The sequence below is a fragment of the Lissotriton helveticus genome, chromosome 8, assembly GCF_964261635.1.
Source record: "Lissotriton helveticus chromosome 8, aLisHel1.1, whole genome shotgun sequence".
In the NCBI taxonomy this organism is placed as follows: domain Eukaryota; kingdom Metazoa; phylum Chordata; class Amphibia; order Caudata; family Salamandridae; genus Lissotriton; species Lissotriton helveticus.
In genome coordinates this window covers 1256455201-1256476428 of record NC_136069.1, presented here as the reverse complement: position 1 = coordinate 1256476428, position 21228 = coordinate 1256455201, and positions in this window count along the sequence as shown.

Sequence of the window (21228 nt, the reverse complement as noted above, 5' to 3'; positions counted from 1 at the left end):
TATCCCCTGATGAAGGGCTTAGATAGCTCAAAATGCATTGGGAAGTGCAAATGTTTGGTCCAGTATTGTGATTAAAAATATCCTGTAATTGTGGATTGGTATGAAGATGACAATATCAATCATCAGTGACATTCTCTTAAACATCTTGTTCAAAATCTTTGTTTGATTATTCTTTTATTCACTGTTTGAAACCCACTTTATAGTGGGCTACAAGCTATGCTCAGGGGGACTCCCCTAATAAGGAGGCGCTATTCATTTGAAAATAGCGACATGCCATCTTGTAAGACATTATGTTTTGCTGCCATAAATTGGAACACAAAAAAGCCTCTTAAGTTCAGTATTAAAATAGCAAAAAACAATAAAACAATTGAATGGGTAGAATAATTATGACACGGACAAGGAGGTAACTTAGACCACTAAAACGTTTCAAGAAAGGTAAAAAACAAATGGACTAAATTAACCCTAAACCTTTTAAAAATAAATCTGTGGTACAAATTAGGAATAAACAAAAGATTACATTCAATACTGTTAACAGATGAAATAAGCACATTATTTTCAAGAGAAGGTTTGAAAGATTCAGACAAAAGTCTAGACTCACAACAATTGTCTAAAAAGAAATGCTTCAGTTGATCTGTGAGACCATGAATGTCAGGAGAAGAGCAAGAGAAAATCCTAGGTTTACCTACCCTGGTGAATCTGTCTCTTACAGATTTAGTCGGTGGAATTCAAAGACCATTAACCATGGAGAAACAATCTAAGATAAGAGAGCAATTTAATACTTTCTAAGGATTTCCCCAAATAGAGAACATGAGGACCAAAAGATTACATTTAATAAAATATGTGATATATGTAGCTCCCAGCTTGGAATGACAAATTAGACCAGACCTGCTAGAAGGAACTGCTAATGATCCTTGCATAAAAACATTCTGCAGCCTATGGATCCCCTTCTGATCAACAAATGTTCAAAGATCAGACCCATATGTTGGAATTGAAATAAATGTGCTCCCATAAATCTCAAGGATTTCTTTTATTGGCTTCAAACCCAATGTTGCTGTAAATCTAAAAATGGCTTCAACACATCTCTCAAATTGTTGTGTTCTTACAGTGATAAGGTAATGCCAGTTAAGGCCTGAGCCCAGTGGGACTCCCAGATATTGAAAGGTTTTGACCTTATTGATAGGGACCAAATGAGCAAAGAGAGACTTCATCTTAGTGGATCTTGGGACCGCACACCATCACCTGCGTTTTTGATAAATTTGTTTCCAGGTCCAAGTCCTTAATAAATCTTACAAATGAATCTGATGGCTTTTGAACTCCATTTACCCAACATGCCATAAGAACAGCATTGTCAACATGAAAGAGCACTGGGACTGGACAAGTGCCAATACAGTGTCTGTCCAGACCTATTGAACTGAGTGGAGAAAGTGACTCATTAATGTATAGGGTAAATAAGAAACCCTGCCTGACACCCCTACGGATCCCAAATGAATTTGACAACTTCCCAGAAAGACCATTCCATGCACAAGCAGTGATGTTCGAATGTAAGTGAGCCAAATAGACAATTGAAGAAACCCCTCCCAGGTCCAACATCCTGCTTCCCTCTGTTAAACAGAAGACAAATCCATGAAAGTGAGGTTGCTATCCTTGGATTGTGCCACAGTGTGCATAGATATTTATGGATACAGGTTTAAACATTGGTCTAAACTTTGCAAGTGGCAACAGAAACCTTATTGTACCTCTGACAAAATTTGGTAATCTTGAAGTCGTGATTCAAGTCTAGCCAAAATGCCCCTCCCTACCACCTTGACCAGTGAGTGCAAGAGAGAGACGGGCCTAAAACAAGCTGGATCTGCATTATTGCCATTTTAAAAAATGGTACAATCACCAACTCTTTCCAAGACCTAGGTGGCTGGATCTTTGCTGCTGCCCTTAAAACGTTTGCGACAATTGGTTCCCAAAGATCTATTTTATCCTTAAAGAAATTCTACTGGGACTCCGTCAAGGCCCAGTGCTTTCCACCTCACACTCCAGATAATTGCTGATCTAAACTCCCCTAATTTGAAAACGGGACCCACCACAGCATCATTAACAAAAGTTGGAGAATGATTTAAGTCAGAGTCCCCAGAGCAATGGAGCTTTGAAAAATGATCATCACATTTATCAAAAGCAATTATTGTTGAGACAGATAGCGATGGTGAATCCTAAAAGTAATGAGTATTGACCACTTTCCTAAATTTGTTGTTATTGTGTAAAGTGCTGGCGCAAGTTAGGAAAGCCGAAGCTTCCTCTCTAATTGTGTTTTTTCTGAGTGTATGCACCTTCTTGTATTCCACCTAGTTTGACTTTCATTGGATTACAAGGGTGCCTATGTAATATAGTTTTAAGAGTCTTGTGGGCGTTTGTACAGGAATGATCAAACCATCTATGTGGTTTCTCAAAGGGGCGGCCGGGATGCCACAACATTAGTTGATGAACCACATACTAATCTCCTCAAATGAATTGCAAATCGTTTCTGGGTCCTCACCGGTGCAAAAATATTTGAAAAAGTGCATGCCACTACAATGTACAAGGTGTGTCAACATCTCTGTGAAGAGATACTTTGGAAGGGTGTCAAAGAAAAATGAGAGGGATCTGCAGCCTGGGGATTAAACAGTTGTTTAGCTGAAAACTGTGAAAGCTAGAAAACAGGGATGCTAGCATAAACGACAGAGCACTGGCCAGGAGAAAAGACCCCAGCAGAACTGAAATGATTACCGCTAATGCTTCAGAGAATCCCCAAATGCAATTTTACAAGGCCATCTTTACACAATGTTTAGCAAAGATCTATCATCCTCACCAAGCATAATTTGTGATAAATGAAGCACCACTTATGAAATGGCAATTTCTGTTTTACAAGTAGTCACTACAATGATAATAACACTTGATAGCTAGTCACTGCGGAGAAATACTATGCCCCGAATCTAGAGCAACAAACCTTGTGGCTTAGAAGGTACACCTAAGGGTGACTTGACTTACTCAATGTTTACAAGTAGTATTTTCTAAAATTTCTAAATATCAAGCAATTTCATTTCACTTGTGCATATCCAACCAGTCAATCTACACTGGAATTTCTCAATACTTAAAGTAGCAATTGCTAGGTACTTAGATGGAGTGTGGCCTTACAATGGGGTAGTTGTTGATGACTCCTTCTAATCCCTCATTAAGGAGGAGACACCTGATGATTTGTCAAGTTATGAATTGGTGTCCGGCTACTATCCAGATCCTGATTCATTTGAGTCTGTTGTTGCTGCCTTCTTTTTACATGCACTTTTGACACTTCAATTAAACATTGAAGCACAGCTTAATTCTGTATTTGTTGCACCCCTTGTAAAACAAGTATCAACACCAATTCCATGTATATTTGGTTTGGTTGCAGTTAGTATTCTGTTTTGAGTTACTACTCCTGATTCTACTTAACAGCAAAAACTAAAAAACAGACAAAACAAATCTTTTAGTTCACCACATTGATCTGGCTTTGTTGAAAATATCACATTGTTGTAAACCTTCTTAATGAAACCTCAATTTAAAATGTCAGGCCTATTGAATACACCATGACAAGTGTACAAAAAGTCCTTTTGTGATGCTTCTGATGCAATGTGCTCTTAGTGACATAAAATGTGATTATCCTTACTAGGGTGGATGCATAATTGGAATTACTGTAGCACAGCATATTAGGCCTGTGTGTAATTGTTTTTAAGCAAGTGTGGATGTGTTATCTCTTAAGTGATTAAGTACCAGTGTTGGGTATTGTCCTCATAAGTAAAATAATGAGGCAATGTGTCCCTAAGGATAAGATTCAAAACAGCACTTCAAAATGCAGGAAGTAAATAAGGAAGAAATGACTGACTCAAGATCCGAAATGTATTGACTACCATCAAAGTTTATTAACATATCAAAATGCAATTTCAAAGACAATATTTAGGATCAGTTTGTTTAATAAATCCGTCATAAGGCACATAAATTATTTGCCATGAAGGCATTTAGCAATTTAAAATTTGAAATACATGCAACAACTAGCAAATCTGAAAAATATCTCAAATTCAAGATATACAGCAAAGCAACTGAAAAATTAGCAGCATCTCGAGAGGCACAGAAAAGAGTTTGTCACACCGTTAAATCAGAGGGCCTTTTACAATGAATTTTACCACAGAAAGTAACGAAACATACAATGTTAGCATCGGATGAGAAAATGTTTTGTTCTAGCTACAAATCGCAATTCATGGTAAGAGTTACAAATGATTTAACCCAGGAAATTGCTCAGCATAATGTTTAGATTACTGGAAAATCAGTAATTCACACAATTGCCTATTTACATACACTTACCATAACCTCCTAGGTCTCTCTTGTGTAAAACTTAGTTTCAGTAGCAATGCTTCAAAAATACTGTGACACCAATTGTTATTACATCTTTTACGCAACTGTAAGTCGGACTATCGTCAACAAAAATCACATCCTACAAAACTATTGCGTTGCGAAAACTGATTACCCCAATATCTTGAAGGTGTGCATATAAAAGATTCACAATATTGTGCTCCACAAGACCTTACCGTTTACAGAAAAATACCTTAATGATAAACATATCTTAGAAGTAGAAATAAATATATCTCTTTATGGAGTTATGTGTAGTAAATCTACAATTACCTTCTATCTACATACTTTTGCAATACTCTGATAATCTGTACTGATGACAATACTTTTGTAGGGCTGTTAATAAAGTATGATATACTGGAGGAATGCCCACTGTCCTAGAACCGTTCACTGCATTGCTTATGAAACTGAATAGACAGACTTTGGCACTGGTATCTTACAAACCTTTTTTTATGCAAAGTGCATATCTCATTTATTCTTGCCTTACCAATGATATTACAGTTGCAAGGAAACCTAAATGATGTAATATATGCCAATGAAGAGATGGTGGATAAGGGGCTTTCACAAAAATCAGTGTAAATGTCCAGATTTTGAAAACAGACATCCTCCCTGGTGAAACACGTGTAAAGCCTGTAGTTATCAAAGATGTGGGTGTACTATTAAAGAAAAAACTATGTAACTTCGCCTACCAAACATACCTAAGCAACTAAGTAACTTAACAGTCAGTGTTAAATAAGTTTGACTGTGAATCTCTATATCCGTTATGTGGCTTTTTTGTTCATTAAAACCAGCTAAACCAACTGGCTCAAAAGGATTACTTGACCTGCTCTGTCTGCATTTGTCACTGACTCTTTATGCATTCTTTGACGCTTGGTCATCCTTTTCTATAAATAGCATTTTTATTAATTCAACATATCAGATAGTTGCCTTATGAGTTACACTTTTTCTGATGACGCTTTCCTAAAAAAAAACAATCAATCCAAGACGCATCTCACAAAACAAAGAAACTATAACTTCATATGATCACCTTACTTAGATAGAATGGTCACTCTACATTTTTATATATTTGTAAGCCAACTCAACTATAGAGCTTCAGAAAACATGATCGATTGGGTTCAAAATTGCTTTTCTCACAAGGATTCTTGCTTCATCTCAGCTTGTCTACTTTTTTGTAGTTTCTTTACAGTGTCAACGGGGCCTGTCACGTGGCTAGGTTAGGCTCAGGAAGAAACACTGCCATTTTACACTACCTGTTTCTAAAGTTGTCTTTTTTTCCACACACTGACTTTGACACACATTTTCCTATGTGCCAGGACAGGATTAGTTTCTCTGAATCCACATTGCTTATAATTCCACTTTGTAAGTACACTATCATGACACGTTGAACATTCGTTAAAAAGCCTGAACATGCATTGTACAAATGTTGTCATTTATTATTCGTGCATAAGGCGACGACGCTATCTCAAAGACAATAAACAATGTCAGCTTGGCTGAAGCCTAGACAGGAAGACTGAATGCTGTTGTTTTAAGTGCACACGCATTTCTGTACTCTAATTAGAGGAGCACTCTGCTGTCATTGCGAGGTCATCACTATCGTCAGCATTTCAGCACAGCTGATTCCTGTTTACCCACTGCGAGGAGGGATGTCCAACTTGTGACCAAGATGGGGACCTACATAACTTGCATTTATGTAATGGGGATTTAAATCTCTCCATAGGGGATTCTTGACAGAACACCCACCCATATCATCTAGGTTAGGGAATGCATAATTGGGAGTATACTAGACACAGTACTTGCAATGTTCCCACTAATTATTTTCCTCTGTGTGCGGAAGTGTAAGGTATTGTGCACGCAGCCAAGGTTATGTGTGCCAAAAAAATGACCATACATGCAATAGTTACCTAGGGTTCCAGTTTAGGTTGAAGAGGATATGCTCACATGTTTATTTATTAGCATTAATTACCCTACATTGGTTTATAAACCCATTGTGAGTTACACCTCTTGTGATGCAGCTTTTCCCTGACATTCATACTGCCTGAGGGTGGAACTGGATGGGATACAAAGTTCATGGGGAGGAATGCACCATATATACTCCTTTAACAGATCCCACATGAAAAGATACAGGGGTAGGTGAAGTGACACCAGGGCCAAGTGGTCTGAGGGGCCACTGAAAGCTGATTATTTCTGTATTTCACCATTCAGCAGCCAAGGGGCCAATTTTCTTCCTAGCACTAGAGCCTATGTCATACTGGCTACATCACTGGTGTTGTGTATCAATGTAAATTCCTCTGACATTTTAAGACAATGGTAATGACAACATTAACAATAATGCTAACAATCTGAGAAATGTAACTGTTGCCTCGCACTACAAACTAGGAAAAAGAAGTTGGCTTGAGGGAAGGAGATGGCACGCCTGTTTTTCCTGCGCTTCTTAAGGAATGTGGAAATTATGCCGACAGAGTACAACACAAAGCATCAATATTTGTGGTTAAAAAGAGGAGACCAATAGATACCTATTTAGCAGCTCATTGGACAAATTGAAACCTGGGACTAAATCCTGGCTATCTTGCTTAACTAAACTGTGTGACCGTAGACAAATATTTTATTTCAGCAATCTTCCATATTCTTTCTTATTGCATATGAAAATACCTTAGAATAAGTGAGTTTAGAAAATGAGGCATACAAACATATTGGGATTTATTTAATAGACTATAATGTTGCTCTATCTATAAGAATGTGGGCCACATACAGTGTGCACATTACAATTTAATTGCCTCTTAGCTCACAAACATTTTTGTCATGACCAGTGCAGGAATGGTTCTAAGTTAAAAAAAATCTCACTTTTAAAATATGCCTCTAGGTGCAGCGATATATTTTGATGCATTAACATCAAAGATTCTTCATGCTAGGAAAAAGAGCTTTCTTGAATTTGAAGAGACTTTATCATATTTAGGCAATGTTTTTTGCATGATTCACATGGTGCACATTTCAGCACTGAGCTCGAAAACATGCCAGTGCACTGATGCAGGCAGATTGAGCAGGCTGATCTCTATCTTTTTTAATATCACCTTCACGAGCGGAACGGGCGACCCAGGAACAGCAGACACCCTCCCTGCAGAAGCATCAGCTACCAAGGTCCAGAGAACAGACTTTAAACAAAACATCACCCACCCTTAGGGTGTAAAGTAAAACATCTCCTGAGCTGATGAAGCATCATGCCCTTGGACACAAACAATGACAATTAGCAAAGGGCTATAAACAATACATTTTTCAATGTCCAAAACGAATGCAGCAAGAGGTATGTGCGGGAACCACTTGCTACTCCAATTTTGACCCTTTGAAGCCCCACACACTGCTGTGGAAGAGGAAAACTAAACTGCTGCTCTTCTACCTCTCTTGCTGTAAGTGAAATTTTTTTTGCACTGCACTCTTTTAAAAGCAGCAGCTGCAAACGGTTTCCCTTGCAATGTGTGAAGTGTGCCGTTTCTGTGAGATGTGTGTGTGCTTCAAAATAGTTATTGTGCGCTGAGGTTCCCGCGCGTTCACACATGCAGCGTACAGGGAGCACTGCGTATATGCCAGCATATATACACTGTTTTAGCACAATGGTGGAATCGTTTAATCTTTTCACTGTCCTTATATTGTCAATCACATTTATCTGCTTCTGTTCATTAATCATTGCAGCACTTATAGTTTACACAAGAATCGCGATGGTTCAATTACTATTGAGAAAACCCCTTGGCGTATTTCTTGTATATTTCTCTGAGAGAACATGAGTGATTGAGCAAAATGGTTCAAGAACTCTTACCACTATTCCTTGGGGGGCAGGGTTGCCATGTTCAGAGGTCGTCCAAACCATTTGTTACCTTCCTAGGTTTAGGGGTACTTACAGTGGCACTGTGAGCTAGCAAAACTATAGCCAAACAGATCCTGAGGGGGTGCACGGAATCAGTCTGGCACAATTCCAATGTTTATGTCATCCAACAAACAGTTCCTACTGAAAAGTGGAAACTGTAAGCCAAGCCCAAGGGCATCAGAGTGCTTTACAATAGAACTAGGCTGCTTTCAACATTTTTGTTTGTTTTTATTCACAGGGAGATTCACTGATTTGCTCAGAATCACAGGATGTTGAGTTGAGGCCAAGATTCAAACCTAGTTTACCATGTCCCAAAGTCAGTAGCTCTAGCCACACATTTGTCTGTTAAACACACAAAAGGTGGTGGGAGGGATGCGTGCAAATAGTCTAGCCAATGGAAATTGCACAGGGTAGCATTCCATCCATCATTTTTTTGCCCACTATGACACCTCAGATAGCAGTATGCAAATCAGCTTTAGACCTGCTCAACTGGAAACACTCCATTCCGAACTGCTAAGCCAGGCCCTCTCTAAACCAGTATACCAGATGTCCATGTTGAATTGAAATTAGACACGTTCATCCAGTGCCTGACGGTCAGTCTGCATGCTAGTATCGCACTCCATAAGAGAATATGAGGCATATTCTCAAGGACTTATTGCCAAGTTAGTGGCACTTTATCACAGCCAAAGTGGCGATAAAGTTATTGCCCTATTCACAAACTGGTGCTAACAGCCGATATCAACTATTTTCCTGCGATAGCAGCCGCAAAAAACATCGCCACAGATGACACCGGCAACTAACACTAATGATAAGCAGTGTAGGCGTTCCCGTGCAAAACGCCGTGACAACACCACTTCGCAACATTCTCAACAACCAGCCAGATGGGCGATAAGCTCCCAAAACAGGCGATAAGGCACGTTAGCAGCAGGGATTTAACACCTGCTCTTACCTGGTGTAAAGTTAGACGACAACCTGCACCATGAAAGGGAGTCCAGCCCAGAGCCACACCTGAAGAACAACAGATGCCATAAAGCTATTGATCATACAGCTCGGAGCCCCAAGAGGGCCACAAAACCCACCGCCTCCACCCCCAGCTTCCCCCGGACTACCACAGAGGCAGCGCAGATAAAGCCAGCAGACCTTCAGAAAACGCACCAGCCTCACAGACCTAACACCAGAGGATGTCATTGCCCACTACAGGCTCAAAAGGACAACCATCCTTTGCATCCTGACCATCATTGCCCACAGGCTGACAGTAGTCACACAGCGAACAACCAACATCCCTCCGCAGACATAGCTGCTAGCTGTGCTGCATCTGTTGCCCTCTGGTACCTTCCAACAAACATCTGTCAGAGTCGGAGGAGTCTGACAGCCAGCCCTATCAAAGTTCATCAAATCAGTCTTGGATACCATCATCAGCTTGGTACACCAACACCTCACTTCCCCCACACTGCGCAGGAACAGCTCGAGACCAAGCAAGGCTTCTACACCATAGCTGGCTTCTCGCATGTGTTGGGGGCAATTGATTGCACACATGTATAACTTGTGCCCCCTGCCGACACTGCACACAATTACCGCAACAGAAAGCACACGCATTCCATCAATGTGCAGGCAATGGTGGACCATGTGGACTCTTCACCAACGTCGTTGCAAACTACCGAGGCAGTGTGCATGATTCGTACATCTTCCGACAGTCCATCATCAACCAGTGTTTTCAGGATGGCACCTACGGAAATGCACTGCTCATTGGTAAGTACCAAATGAACCCACCACACACCTCAACTCCACAATCATGCAACTCACAACTCTGGGAATGCACATGTTACAAAAGTCACATACAACATGCCAAAGAACATGCCCACCTACCAAACACGACAGCACAACTTACTTTGGTAACCTGGGCTAGCCATGTACATAAGCCATCAACGGCATGGCACCTCAGCCACACAACAGTAAATTGTGGGGAGAGGTGGAAACCAGGCATGTGTGAAGGAGGCAAGTGACCCATGAATGAAAATGTACACAATCCTGTGCGCCTGCTGCAGCCCAGGCCACTGGTCCCCAGACCCGTCTTGCCCGCCCCTGCGCACGCAGGCCTCACTGCTCACCTGCCAACACCGGCGTGTGTCAAAGAGGGCCAACCACGTTCCAGTGCAAGCTCCAAGCCTGAGGCCCGGGACCTTGGCAGCTTCCTCAGACCATCCCTGGCCTCCACGACACAAGCCCCCGGCACTCCTTTCTTGTTGACGTACCCCACCGCTGCCTCCGGCCTACACTGCTGTTTAGTAGGTTACACATTTGAAATCAAGTCTTGATTTATTAATGGCAGAGTTTATATCAGTGTACAGGCCTCATCACAGACTGCATCCCCATTCGGCTCTGGTGCCACTAACCCTGTGCCCCGAAATTCATGGACACTCACTCGTTGAACTTTGGTGGCATCTGAGTGTATGGCCTGGGGGTTGTCTTCATCATCAGGTAGCTGATACTGACTTGGTGTTAAGAATGAGTCTGTAGCATTCATCTCCACCATATTGACTGTTTCTGCCCTCTGCATCATGCCCTTGGGAACATCTTCCACTATCCCCCGAAACACTCCACAGCATTCACCTTGGACTTTGACGAGGACCCGCTCAGCTCTTGTGGCCCTACCTCAGTGCACCACAAGTCACCGTCCTGTGGCGGTGTGCCTGTTCGGGTAGCAGTGTGTCCGGGGCCACTAACTCTGTGCAGCTCAAGTCATGGACCCTTGCTATTTGAACTTCTGAATGTCTGATCACTTTTGTAGTTGTTGCCAGCACCAACCTGGAGTTCTGGACTTTTTGGTTCCGTCCAGAGGTGTCAGGGATAACACCCGAAGACCCCGGAGTTCCACCTGTCTTGGTGCACAAACAAACAGAAACACGGGCTTCTCGATGGTGGCGTCAAAGACCAAAGGTTTATTACTGCAGGGACACAGAAGTCACAGAAACTACACATGGGCAGTGTCTAGGAGCCTGTTCGATTTGTACAAAGAGGGTTGCTCCTTATATACTAAATATTGGGCTTCGGGCAAATTCTTTACATGTTACCACAGTTCTAAACATTTGTGTCTTAAACAATAAATATTTGGCGTTGCACAGGGATCGTCAACAGTATCTGATGTCAAAACATTACAAATGAGGGGTTCCCACTAGTCCATCATAATCCCATGTCAATTCTTCATTCAAGACCCGGACCGCCTCATCGTAAATTTCGTTACCTCCCCCTAATAAAGGCCCAGAAGGAAAGGAGCAGAGCCAGGTGCAGAAGATAGAAAGACAGGATAAGAAATGTTTGTGGGTCGTAAATGGGCACGGTTACCAGCTTCGGCCGCCTAATCATGATCAGGCCAACGAACACAAGAACCAGTATAGCAGGACTGGCCTCAGGCTGGGGAGGCAGCTCTTGCCGAGTCATGCTGCCACAGCGTTGCTGGCCTAAGGTGCACGTGTCACTAGCAAGGTGAATCGCCGGTTAAGGCCTACGTGTCCTTTAATGAAAAAGAGGTCATTGCGTGTCCATTGACTATGTGAGGGCAAGGAATACAAAATGGCTTCCGTGTTCTAAGATGGATGCCACGGGTAGAACAGAAATGTGTTTGTAACTGGAGTGCTCTTGCTCGTAGCATAGCGAAAACACCAGGATATACTAAATGGATCATTTGCGGTTCACTGATACCAAAATTATGTATTTACGACAATGTTACAAACACGAGTAAAATCGTCACGGAACCTCAGACCCTCCTTTTGCCCTTACATAGGCAATTACTCAGTCTATATCAGAGTCAGAGTCTAATTCTATGCTCATTAGGTTAGTGACATGTTGTTGTATCATCATCCTGTCTCGTGCCTTTTCTCCTAATGCAGGTGGTTTTCTGAAACAGGTTGCAGCACAGAGGCTACACAGAGCGGGACCACATTGGATAATAAGACAGCACGAGAACAGAAATACTAGGATGACACCAATAACCATCAGAACCTTCCATCCCCACGCTGATACCAGAGTCCAAAACCACTCCATGAAGGACCAGTTTCCCTTATCTACGTGTATAGAGTCGGAAATCTTATGTAGCTTAGAGATTGCTTCATAGACTGTTGGAGCATTATTTGGAATAAAGACACAGCAGCTCGATTGGATCATTCTGCATACCCCACCTCGATCTGCAAGTATTACGTCTAGAACCATACGGTTCTGCAACGTCATGAGACGATCCGCCTGAAGTTCAGCTGTTAAGTTACTAAGGGCACCAGCAGTTTCTGTAATAGTAGATTCAACTACCCGTGTTAGTTGACGAAGATTTCTACTATTGGCCATAGGCCCCCAAAACGGAAGAAAACCTTTGAAGAAGTCTCCAGCTTCTTGACCAGCGGTATCTTCCTTGCTGAAGACACCTCTTGCTACTCTGGTTTTGTGATAATCTGAAGAAGCAGTGTATGTCGGGGGTAACAATCGAGCAATATAACATGAACCTGAAAAGTCAGCAGGCAGCCATGTATATGCTCTGTCCTGACAAATGAAGTAGGTACCCCTAGCAGTCAGAAAGGCAGGGGAGGAGTTAGACGGAAATACGTAAGTCTCAACGCACTCACTCCTCCCTAGCTGAGCTCTCGGATTTCTCCCATTTCCTTGCAAACAGACCTGACCTCGGTGAGGCACGACCCAAACTGAAGTGGAGCTTTTACGCTTGCTTTCTCCCAAACTAAGGCGATACTCTGTAGAGTTCCAACTCAAATACACCAGTAATTCATCTCTAGGATAAGATGGAGTATTATTGACGTCTTTAATCATATCAATAATTCCCTGGACTAAAGCTTTGTTGGCTGAGTTGTATTTAGTGGACCGTGGTGGACGCGGAGGATAGGTCTCAAGGGCATATGAAAAAATGGTCTGAAAGGCCTGAAATGATCCATTATAGCTGAAAGGCAAGACTAGATAGGGAATGCCTTTATCCATAGTGTGAGGTATCAAGCCACACACCCAGCAGTCTGTAGTATTAACTATCAGTTGGTGTTGATGCAAGAGCTGTACAAATGTATTGTTAATAAATTCTGAGCGTCGAGCTTGTTCGTGTTCAGGAAATGAGTGAAAAGAATGCATAGAAGAAACCGTAGAAGTAGTAGGATCAAGGGGAGGTACTGTAGTTACTGGCATAAAAATCAAATGTACACCAAAGACGATTCCACCCACCAACGTTATCAAAACAATTAAAAATGTAACTGCACATTGCATTAGAAAGCAATTGCTGTGTAGTATTCTGTACAGTCTATTTCTGCGAACATAAATTACATTTTCTCGTTGTAGCTCAGGAAGCTCCATCTTCTACGACCGTTCGCGACCACTGATGATGTGTACGTAGATGAAAATGCCTCTATCAGCCCTGGGAGTTCCCAGAACTAACAGAAAGATCGACCTTGTGTCGGACCCCCGCAGATTCAACTAGGCACACAGCCACGACCCTACGGCTACCCAGACGGCAAGGCAATTTTAAAACAAAAAGAAACAATACAAAGTATTAGCAAACTTCCTGGCTGGAGGCAATGTATAGCAAATTCAAATCTGAAAATAGGCAGTTTCCTGCTTTATTTGTCCATATTGCGAGAACGTAAGTTGTATCTCAGTTTTGCAGGAGCTGTCTGATCTGGAAACAATGTATTTTCAGCTGACGTTGCAATGTTCACGTTCGCAGATGGCAAATGTTCATTGGGTGTGGATGACAAATGTTCAGGGTTCAAAAGAGCAGTTTCAGGAGGAGAGTCAGAATTTGGTGAATCCGCGATTAGTTCTGCATCGCTGAAAGGTATGAACCTGGGGACTTGTTCCGTTTCAGAGGCACCGATTCCTTTCTTTACCCAGTTGTCGTAAGGAAGTGGCAGAGGCACACGTTTAGCATGTGTCGTATGGATCCAATTTTTCCTTCCGGCCACACGAATAGCAGTTCTCGTTGCTAGCAGGACTTGGAATGGGCCAATGAATCTGGGCTGAAGATTTTTGGTTCTTGCAAAGTTTCTGATGACCACCTGATCACCCGGTTTCAGCTGATGGCCTGGACTCTCCGGTGGCTTTGGTAATGCATCGAAAACCTGTTGGTGAATAAGACTCAATTTAGCAGTCAAGTCGAAAAGGTAATCAATTAACATTGGGTATTCCAGCTGCTTAAATTCTTTCGGTCTAGGTACCCCCCAAACATTTGCAGGACGGCCAAAAACTATTTCGTAAGGACTAAGCCCTACTCTAGAATGTACAGTTGCTCTTGTTGATAGCAAAGCCAGAGGCAATGCGTCTGGCCAGGACAAACCCGTGGATGCTTGTATCTTAGCGAGTTTCAGTTTAAGGGTGCCATTGTAACCCTCGACTAAACCCGCGGACTGGGGATGATTTGCACTATGAAATTTCTGTCTAATCCCTAGGCCGGCACACACACTCTGCATAACTTTCCCTACGAACTCACTTCCGTTGTCTGACCATACAATCCGTGGCATTCCGTATCTGGGGAAGTATTCTTTAAGAAGAATTTTGGCAGTGGATAAGGCAGTATTGTCCTTCAGTGGGTATGCTTCGATCCATCTGGAGAAAGCACAAACTACCACTAGGACGTATTTCAGATTATTGCAACGATCCATGTGAATGAAGTCTAGCTGGATCACCTCAAAGGGGCAGGAAGGAGGAGCGAAGTGACCTGCAGGTGTGGGGATTCCCTTGCCAGGATTATGCATCAAGCATACCATACAATTTCTCACCACTCTCTCTGCACACTTACTAATCCCGTCATTCTTCCAGACCGGGGCCAACATCTTACAAATCCCTTTTGAACTGATGTGCGCTGTTCCATGTGCCATCGTTACTACTGCAAGCACATACGCATCAGGCAACATCCAACGCTGTTGTTCCGACAAGTCAATCCAACACCCACTCGAGTCCAATTTACCCGTGCTCTCTCTCCATGCAAGTTTTTCCTCCTCAGTCGCCTCTTTCTGAATTTCCTTCACGCTTTCCACTGTGTTCTCACACATTCCAGACTCAGAAATCCATCTTGCAGACGTTGCAACATACATTCTACTCATCATATTTCTAGCTGTCTGTTTTGCGATCTCATCAGCAAAAGCATTCCCACGACCAACATCATCCGTGATTGCTTTATGAGCACTGCATTTCACAATCGCAACTTCAGTCGGCAAGGTTAGAGATTCCAACAAGTCATTAACTAGCTGACCATGTTGAATCTTAGTCCCATGGGACGTAATGAAACCTCTTTCTTTCCACAAACGGCCAAAACTATGGGCCACGCCGAACGCGTACTGACTATCTGTGAACACATTCACTCTCTTTCCCCTAGCTAAAACGCACGCTCTTGTTAGCGCGATCAATTCTGCAGCCTGGGCAGAATTCTGACTCACTCTTGCAGTCTCCACAATCGTACTCAAAGTTGTTACTGCATAAGCAGCAGTCACATCACCATTCTCCAATTTGAAGCAAGACCCGTCAACATACAACGTGCCATCTGGTTCTGACAACGGAGTGTCTTTTAGATCGATTCGTCCTTTTGTTTCTTCCTCAGTTCTGAAACAACAGTCGTGTGGTTCGGAATCACTCGACTCTTCAATAGTCGGCAACAATGTTGCTGGATTCAATATATTGCATCTTTTGATCTGAATATGACTAGCTAACAGTGTCAGTTCATAACCTGATAATCTAGCACTGGTAAGGTGTTGCGTCTTGGTTCGGTTCATGAGTGTATCCACAGCATGAGGAACCATGACTACTAGCATGTTGTTCATTACTAAACCAGCAGATTGTCGAATGGAAGCTGCAGCTGCGGCTGTAGCTCTCAAGCAACTAGGCAATGCTCTAGCTACTGGATCTAATGTTGATGAAAAATACGCACAAGGGCGTTGTTTATCACCAAATCTCTGCGTCAAAACACTCAATGCACAACCTTCTCTCTCGTGGACGTAGAGCGTGAATGGCTTACTGTAGTCGGGTGTACCCAATACAGGTGCTGAACACAGTGCATTTCGTAACTCAGAAAAACTCTGCTGACATTCAGCAGACCATGGTACCGGACTCGGAACACCTTTCCCAGTCAAGGCTACCAATGGTTTTGCTAGAAGAGAAAAATTTGGGATCCATTGCCTACAATATGAGGTAATACCCAAAAAGGCACGTACTTCTCTCTGCGTGCTAGGAACGTTCATCTGTGTAATTGCTTTTATTCTCTCTGGGGTCAACTTCCTTCCCTCCTTTGACAAGAGATGACCTAGGTAGGTCACTTCTTGGCAGCAATATTGCATTTTTGAAGGTGACACCTTGTGATTCAAATCTGACAAGTGATGCAATAAAGAAATCGTAGCTGTTTTGCAAGTTTCCTTGTCATCGGCAGCCACTAGAAGATCATCGACATACTGTACTAAAGCAGAACCACTAGGAAGTACGAAGGAATCTAACTGGCTTTTTAATGCTTGACTGTAAATGGATGGGCTTTCACAATAACCTTGTGGAGCGCGTTTAAATCTAAAACTTCGTCCTCCTAGAGAGAAACCGAAGATATCTCTGCTTTCCTCGGCTATCGGAATGCTGAAAAAGGCATTTTTCAAGTCGACAACCGAAAACCATGCTGCTGTAGCAGGAATCAACGTTAACAATGCAGTAATGTCTGGAACCACAGGAAACTGTGGGATCACAATTTTATTAACCTCTCTGAGATCAATTACGAACCTATATACTGGAGGCTTTGTAGGGTCAGTTCGTTTCAAAATAGGCAGTACAGGACTATTACAGACATTACCTCTAGTCTCTTCTATAACGTCTTTCTTGATCAGGTCTTGTACTATCAGTAGGAGCGCACGCTCGCCTTCATTAGAGATTCTGTATTGTGCAATTCGTGGAAGTTTGACATTTGCTTTCAAAGTTACTACATAGGGTGGAATTTCCAATAGACCTACATCATTAGGACCAGTCGCCCAAAGAGTATCAGGGAGTGAACGCAGCTCTGGTGGGAGCGCATCCATCGACAAGTACATCGGGGAGATTATTCTTTTACCCAACGTAAGCTGTACTCCTGCTGGAGAACAGTACAATGTCGCGTACAGGCGTTTTAACAAGTCTAAACCAAGCAGATTTTCGTTACAACCTGTCGTCAAAATCAGGGGTGCTTTCAATTGACGGGGTCCAACAGAAATAGACAAAGGACCAGAAACAGGGTTATGAACAGGGGCGCCCGAAAAACCTACTGAAACGTTTGTTGAGCCAGACAAAGGTGCGCCAGGGAGTTTCGCATAAATGATAGAACTTTTTGCTGCACCAGTATCCAACAGAAACGGTTCGACTATACCTGATGTTGCTACTGCGACATAAGGCCCACTCTGATCTACTGGAACTGATACTACTCCCTCTCTTTGTCCATGGCTGTCCTAGTATTCACCTTGCTGAACTTCCTCACTAGCTTCATAGTAGTCTTCGACATGATACTGTGGAGACCTATTCTGTTTGCAGATTGTCCATTTCGCTGGTCGAAATAATTAGAGGGGCGATCACTCGTCTGCGGAGGCATAGCACCTCGTCCTCGACCTCTAGAGTTTTGCATAGAACTACCACGACCTCTCTGAGCTGCCGCAGCATTATTTTGCGTTCGAACTGGACACTCACTTTTGTAATGACCTTCCCTTTTGCAATAAGCACATTGATTCCATTGGTATTGTGGCCTTTGAAAATTATAATCCGTTCTTTGATATGACCCTTGCTGCATATTCGTCTGATTCATGCGAGGCGGATAAGCTTGCTGTAAAAGTACTTTAGTTTTTAAATCTTTCGTCTTTTTATCTGATTTTTCCTTCTCTTCTTTATCCCTATTTTCATAGTACTGAGCAGTCGCAAGTATTTGCGCAGTCGTAGAGACAGCCCACGCACTTTCAGAATTCTTTAATTTACCACTAAGTTCTGGCAACAGATTGTGCACAAATTTATCAACAAATAATCTCTGGCCTCCTTCTGTGCTCATATCCTGACCACTATGATCCACGAAAGTCTCCTCGAATCTTGTGAAAAAGTCGGAGACGCTTTCGTCTTTCTTTTGTTTGCACGCGGACAATTTGTCCCAGTTAACGCGTAATGCTGGCATCAAGGTTTTCATTAAATCGATTATTCTACCAGGCAAATTAGCAATTAAAGGTTCAGGTTTGGAACCACCTATTTGTTGACCATCCGCTGCAATTATAGCTGCCCAGTCACCACCTAGGGCAACTGGATGATTCTCTTTACGAATTTTAGCCCAAATTGGTTGCGGTACTACATTACCAAATAGCAGATCTATGTCAGCAAGATTCAATACACAAGCGTCAACTGTTTGAGCCAACTCTTTGTAGTACCCTGCAGGATTTTTACGCGGATCTGGCAAGGCCTGTTTCACTGCTAATACTTCAGCTCGCTTCCATGGAATATGTATCCAGACTCTCTGGAATTGGGCCGGAGCGGCTGCAATACCAAGGTTTGCATTAGCTTGCACAGCTTCACGCCAAATTGGTGGGACCTCTCTCATTGGATATTGACGATTTCGTTTCGTACTACGTTTCTCTAATTCTCTCGGTGAACGAAGGGATGAGTCATTCCTATAACTTAAAATCAGTTCCATCGCTTCTTTTATATTTTGTCCAACTATCATACCTGCAGCAAACTCTTTCTGAACATTAATTAATTCTCCTAGATTTGATTCAGGGTCATCCTCTTCCAATTCCTCACGTAGAAGGAAACACATTTCATCGAACACATATCGTTGTGTCGGTTCGTTCCATTGCATAAATGTATCTAATACATTTTGTACATTATATCTTCCAACTTTCGAAACCCATCTAAGAGCAGTGGAATCTAATATTCCTTTTTCTTCAGTACTGGGAAGCTGACTACGTCTCTGCACAGAGTCAGAGGTAGGAGTCTTAATCAGAGTTTTATAGAAGGGAGATAGAATATTGGAGACAGAATCAGTGATTCTTCGACGAACAGAAAGCGGAGTCATAATATTAACAGAGGCAGTGAATAGAGTAGCAGTTGGAACAGATAGATCAGGAACAGTAGGGGTAGCAGGAAAAATAGCTTGTGAAGTAGCAGGTGTGAGCGACACAGGCATAGGTAAAGAAGCCGGCAACCCTAGAAGAGGGGTTGTCGAAGGAACATTAATATTGACCACAGGAGGTACAGGAACTTGATTCAGGGGAGCGGGAACAGGGACACCAGGTTGTCCAGCAACCGGTAATTGAACATTCGGTATAGGTGGAGCCGTAGCACCCTGTGCATACGGTGGGGGTGATCGTAACAAGTAAGACAACAGGGGATCCTTTTCAGGGTCCTCTACTATCTTAGCCGTACTCGATGGCAAAGCAGGATAGCACTTGTCTATCGCTAAATTACGCTCTCTATCGGCCACCTCCATCGCTTTCTCAGACTCGTTGAGTTGCAGCTGTCTAGCAGACTGTTCTAAAGTCAACTCTTGCTCTTTCTGTTCTTTCTTCAACTTTTTAATTTCTCTCTGTTTAGATTCTTTTCGCCAATAACGGAAAGAATCAAACATTGCCGGCCGGGCTTTCTTCTTAAACAACCTTCTTTCTAGATTATCGAGAACTTCAGGTTCAAAACTACCATGTAGTGGCCAACTAAGGACACCATCTTTCTCTGTGTAGCGGATCCATACCTCGTTATAAGAGATAGGGCCCACACCAAATTTGCAATATAGATCATAAAGGGGAGTTCCAATCGGAGGAACCAAACACGAGTCCTCCAACTGGGAATCACTGTTGCAACTAAAACAAGACAATATACAATTTTTCCGACTTACCATTTTATAATCCGGAACACAAAACAAACAAGACACAAACAGAAAAGATGCGCACTCGAACCAAGAACTTAGGCCTACCAGAACTGACAAATGTATCGATACCTGAACTGAACAGAATGATTATCGTAACCAGAATAACCAGTGATAACCTTACAGAACTGAACTGAACTGAGAACTAAAAGGATTATCCAAATAGGAGCAACCCTTACAAAATAACCAACTAGCAACCACTAAATACTTAACTGAGGCACTGAAGACGTCACCAAGGAGAAACCCGTCACGTTTCGCCGTACTGAGGACTGCACCTCGGGTCCAAGACAGGGCGACGGTCAAGGCAACGGACCACTGCAGCCGTCTGAACGGGAACCCTCGTGGAAGAGAACGTCGGGGCCACTTTTGCGATATGCCGGGATCGATGAAGTGGGGCGCCTCCCTCTGAAATCTTCACACGAAGCTCCTCGAACTCTTCAGGCTTTTGGACCGGTACCGAATGACGTCGCCCCACGTTGGGCGCCAATTGGAGTTCTGGACTTTTTGGTTCCGTCCAGAGGTGTCAGGGATAACACCCGAAGACCCCGGAGTTCCACCTGTCTTGGTGCACAAACAAACAGAAACACGGGCTTCTCGATGGTGGCGTCAAAGACCAAAGGTTTATTACTGCAGGGACACAGAAGTCACAGAAACTACACATGGGCAGTGTCTAGGAGCCTGTTCGATTTGTACAAAGAGGGTTGCTCCTTATATACTAAATATTGGGCTTCGGGCAAATTCTTTACATGTTACCACAGTTCTAAACATTCGTGTCTTAAACAATAAATATTTGGCGTTGCACAGGGATCGTCAACAGTATCTGATGTCAAAACATTACAAATGAGGGGTTCCCACTAGTCCATCATAATCCCATGTCAATTCTTCATTCAAGACCCGGACCGCCTCATCGTAAATTTCGTTACCTCCCCCTAATAAAGGCCCAGAAGGAAAGGAGCAGAGCCAGGTGCAGAAGATAGAAAGACAGGATAAGAAATGTTTGTGGGTCGTAAATGGGCACGGTTACCAGCTTCGGCCGCCTAATCATGATCAGGCCAACGAACACAAGAACCAGTATAGCAGGACTGGCCTCAGG